We start from the raw sequence: 5,131 nt of genomic DNA on the forward strand, positions 1-5,131 counted from the left end.
CGCTCCCGCCATCTGGCCGCCATGCCACCGAAGAAGTACAGGAACTATGGAGCGACGGAGTTACAATCTTATATGAATGCCATGAGTGCCCAGGTAGAAGAACCAAGGCCTGAAATTGTGACATCAACAATATCATGTACAAATGTATAAAGTGTGTTGTAGGTGTACCTGTCACAAATGTCCTCATGGAAATATCTTCCAAGTCACTAGATGGAAACTAACAATGCAATTGCGGAAGGGCACACTATCCAAGAACCTAATGCTTCTCTACTGATGATAGTGCTGGAGGGCGTTCACTGGTGGAAAAAGGGCCTTTGGTCGCGGTTCGCAACTGCCATTAGTCGCGGTTGCGCAACCGCGACCAAACAGGCGCGACTAAAGGCCCCCCCTTTAGTCGCGGTTGCTTAAGAACCGCGACTAAAGGCCCGTCCACGTGGGCGCCAGGCGGCCGTCAGGGCGGAGGACCTTTAGTCGCGGTTCTTCTGGCCAACCGCGACTAAAGGCCGCCGCAGGTTTAGGGTTTTAGCCCCCCCCCCCTAAACCTGTTTTCTGTTTAATTTGTATTGTTTTATTTCTTTTGTGCTTTATTTTAATTTTGAAGGAGTTTCACATATTCTACGGTACTACATAAATGCATATGAATGTACAATTTCAAACAAATTTGAAATTAGAACCAAAAAGAATTCAAGAGGAATATACAATATATATTCAATATCATCGGATGACCATATACAATTTTGAACAAGTTTCCATACATAATTTAATGCATATAAAGTTCTACGTCCTCGTAATGGTGTTCTCCTTTAGGATGGAGGACTTCCCTCCTGAACCATCCAGCTAGTTCCTCTTGAAGTGGTCGGAAGCGAGCTTCTGGACTAAGCATCATCCGGAGGTTATTCCTCTGAGCATTGGTATCACTCGGAACCCGCCGCTCAGAGGTGTATCTCTGGATCATCTCACAGACATAGTATGCACATAGATTGGTCCCCGCTGGCTGAATATCCTCACCATTCTTAGCCTTTGACCTTTTGAATTCTAGCTCTTTTTTGAATTCACCGACCTTTGTATCTACGAACCGTCTCCAAACCCTACGAGGCAAAGAAAATTAAATGAACAAGAGAGTTATTAGTTACTTGATATTAGGAAATGAACGAAATAGGCCGATCGATATAGAGCGCAAATGAATGAAAATAATTACTTCTGCAGCATTCTTCTCATGCCGCCCCAAAGCTTTGGATCCTTATTCAGAGAGTCGTGGACGAGACATTCTGAGGTGTCAACTTTAATTACTAGCAGAATCCAGTGGAACCTGCGGACACGATACATGCACAGTACGTCATGCATAACTCATCGATTAGCCGGCCACATACCATGCATGGAGTAAATAAAAGAGAATGTGCTCAAGATAGAAACACTCACCCAAAATGGTAAGGAAATAGAATATCACTTTTGAGTTCCTGCTTTGTAAGAAACTGCCACAGGTCTGCCTCCATGTCGGCGGGGTGATGCTCCAACACATATCCATTAACGATGTGTGGGTCAATGAACCCAACATCATGGATATTCCTTACTCTGCATTCCTTAATCTTCATTCTGCATGTATAATAGCGGACACAACAATATAGTTAGGACATATATATAGTGCAGGCAATATGAACGAGATGGGGTAGAAATAAATCACTTACAGAACGTAGCAACTGATGATAGATTTGTCGAGCTCGCGCAGATTGAAAAGCTGGAACAATTCACTCAGATGAATTTGTACATAGTAATGTTTGAAGTGATGCTCATATCTAACTTCCGCATAAATATATTCTTTGGCGTTTTTATTTTTTATGTAACCCTTGTACCATTTCAGCAGACCTTTTATTTGTGGAGGTAGATCCTCTTCCTGCGCAGGCTCGACGAGAGGCCCATTCTTCACATATGTAATTACTACCTCCTTCACTGGCGCCTCATCAAGGCCTAACAGTTCACGAAGAGTAATACCTAAGTTGGCCGCTTGTTCTCTGGCACTCGTTACAGTCAATCCATGTGCTGCCGCAGCTGCTATGATATCGGGGTCATCCGGACCGGCGGCTTTCACTATAAGCGGGGCAATCGATTGTTTACTTTGTTCCCCGAGCTGGGCAACTCATTTCCCGCTTTTTTTACTTTCTAATTCCGTTTTCTCGGCCTCCTCCAAGGCTTTGTTCTCCTGGTTCTCCGCCCGCTCTTTCTTCTCCTTCAACATGAGTGCCTGCCTACGAAGTTCACGTGCATAGTCGTCAGGCAGATTCTTCGCGGCTTGGGACGGTGTGCTCAAAAATGACTTAGCCCACTTCTTTTGCTCATCAGAAAATACTGGCTTGGGCTCGGGCTCTCTTTTCTTCTTGCAGTCCGCCTTCCATTTCTCATGATCAGCAGCCGCGGCCGCGGCAGTTTCCTCGGCACTACGTTCCCAAGGCCTTGTGGGGAGAGGCTTCAGTGATGGCTCCGGTACCTTTGTGGTCTTAGGTACATAAGGGTCCGGGTTAATAATCCAGGACTGCTTCTGCTTCTTTGCCGGAGGTGGATTGGGGGGCGGCGTCTGATCACCCGCCGGACGAGGACTGGGGGGCGGCGTCTGATCACCCGCCGGACGTTGTGGACTGGGGGGCGTCGGCTGACGTGACGGAGGTGTAGGTGAACCGCCGCCACCACCACCACCGTAGGGGGGTGGACTTGTTGTCCTTGGCGCCTCGCCTGGAAACTTGATAAACTTCTTTTGCCATAGAATGAAATGGCGCTTGACATCTCCAAGTCTTTTCTCCCCTTCAAGTGTAGCAATGTCAATCTCCAGGTCCTCAAACCCTTGGACTATGTCCTCCACCGTGACACGAGCATAGCCATCTTGAATGGGGTTGTTGTGGTGGAGTGCTCCAGGTAAACATGGTAAAGCACTGCCGATGGCTACCTTCATGGACACGTTCCCGATAGGATAATACAGATGACATTCTTTCATCTCCTTTATATCGTCCACGGGGTAGCGAGGAGGCTCCGGTGCAGTAATTTCGACCACCAGAGGCTCCGGTGCAGTAATTTCGACCACCAGAGGCTCCGGTGCAGTAATTTTGATCGTCGGTGCATCTGCACCAGCCGATGGGGCCTTCGTGGAAGCCACACTGCTTCTCCGCTGCTGGCTTCTGAGATCCGCTGGATGATCTTCATGCTGCGCCCGAGCTGCATCTCTTTCGGCTACTAGTACACTCACGGTTTTCTTCATCACATCCATTTCCGATGCCAACCGCGCCACAACATCTGCTTCCCGATCCATCTTTCTCTTCCGGCTTCTGTAACTGTACGGGTCATCGTTCTGGGGGAACCCTATTTTCCACGGAATGTGCCCCATGCCTCGTACACGTCCTCCGTGTTCAGGATTCCCGAGGGCTTTTGTCAGCGCGTCGTTCTCTCTGTTGAACTTGATCTTCCCCTCTTGAGCATCCCTCATTGCGTCAATAAGGGCTTGGGTGGGTTTAATTATTTTGCCCCGGTAAACACACTCCCCTGTCTCCGGATTCACCGTTCCCCCATGCCCGTACCACCAGCTTTTGGCCCTTGGGTCCCATCCCTCCATACCTGGACGGATTCCTCGCGCCCTCAGCTCGTTCTCCATCTTCTCCCACCTAGGCTCCCAAAGGCGATACCCTCCTGGCCCCATAATATGATTGTACTCCTTCTTAGCCGCATTTTCCTTATTTTTTTCGATATTTGAATGAACTGCTCCGATTTCTTTTACTTCACAAATTCTGGCCAATCATGTTTCAGTTTCTCATATTGTCCTTTGAAATCCAGAGTCTTGTTCTGCTTGACAAAGTCATGGGCTAGATTTTGCTTGAATTTCCGGAATGCGTCGGCCATCTTATGAAGAGCGAACTATTTGACTAGCCTCCTCCTCTCCTTGTTTTCCCCAATCTTGTTACCCTCCTCATCGAATTTGTTGTATTCCGGAGGTAGAATGAAATGTTCCATAAGCTTCTTGAAGCAATCTTTTTTTGTTCTCTTATCGACAAAAGTGAAACCAGCAATTCGTGCCTTCTTTGGCTTATTCCACTCCTCGACGGTGATCGAGACGTTGTCTCTAACAATGGCTCCGCATTGGTTGACAAACTTGGTGGCGTTCTTGCGGGGCTCCAGCGGCCTGCCGGTTGCACTATCGACAACCTCGATGGTGCATGTTTCTCCTTGTTTCATCGTCTTGGTTGCGCCACGCTTTGACGACGTACTCGATTGTTTCGACGATCCGGCCGAGGGCTAAAATAAGAAAGAGAGTCGCGCGCGTTAGTACACACATATTTATTCAAATCAGTTAGTTTGTATCACCAGAGGCTCAATGTATATATATACCTCGGCGCCGGAGGTGGTTGCTACTTCCATTTGAAGATCGTCGTTTATCGACGTTTGTTCGGCATCATCTTGCTGACGGCGCCCTTCATCTTCACCGTCAAGGTTCAGATAAGAAGAGATATCATCTTCTTCTTGTCCGGTCGGCACATATAGAATATCGCCGTTTATGATGCCGAACATATGTGCTTCACCGTCCGGATCATAGTTGTCCATAATCGGGTCAGCTCTATCGTCCGCCATTATGTCAGTCCTGAAAACATGTAGTAAAAACAAATTAATTAAGTGAAGAAGGGGGGCGGTGGCGATGGCGGTGGCGAAAGGGAGGTGGCAAAAGGAGGGGGCGAGGAAGGGGTGGGAGAGGGTGTCGCGGTAGAGCGCGAGACGGGGCGGCAGACGACGGCGTCACGGAGAGGGAGGCGAGGACAACACACATGTATAACCCTCGCCGCCCCCTCTCGATCCCTAAAAAAAACACCGCGCGCATCGCCGCCCACCTCGCCGCCCCCTCTCCATATATACGTTTTTTTGTTAATTATCAAATTTTACGGGTTTTTTTGTTAATTATCAAGTTTTAAGTTATTTTACCGTTTTTGTTAAACTAATTAACTAGTTAAAATTAAAAAGAACAAAAAAAAGAAAAAAAAGAATAAATTCTCTCTCTCTCTCCACGATCTCGCTCTCTGAAGAGAGGCGCGCGCGTGCGCGCGCGGCAGCGAGGCCGGCCGGCGGCGTTGAGGGCGGGCGAGAGGCGGCGCGGTGGGTGAGG

General features: G+C 48.2%; 1 pseudogene; it reads left to right on the top strand.

Annotated features, from left to right (window-relative positions):
- LOC119273246 overlaps positions 1 to 5,131 on the top strand; it is a 23,394-nt pseudogene that overhangs the window by 3,323 nt on the left and 14,940 nt on the right.

Source organism: Triticum dicoccoides, chromosome 3A (genome assembly GCF_002162155.2).
Source record: "Triticum dicoccoides isolate Atlit2015 ecotype Zavitan chromosome 3A, WEW_v2.0, whole genome shotgun sequence".
Taxonomy (NCBI): Eukaryota; Viridiplantae; Streptophyta; class Magnoliopsida; order Poales; family Poaceae; genus Triticum; species Triticum dicoccoides.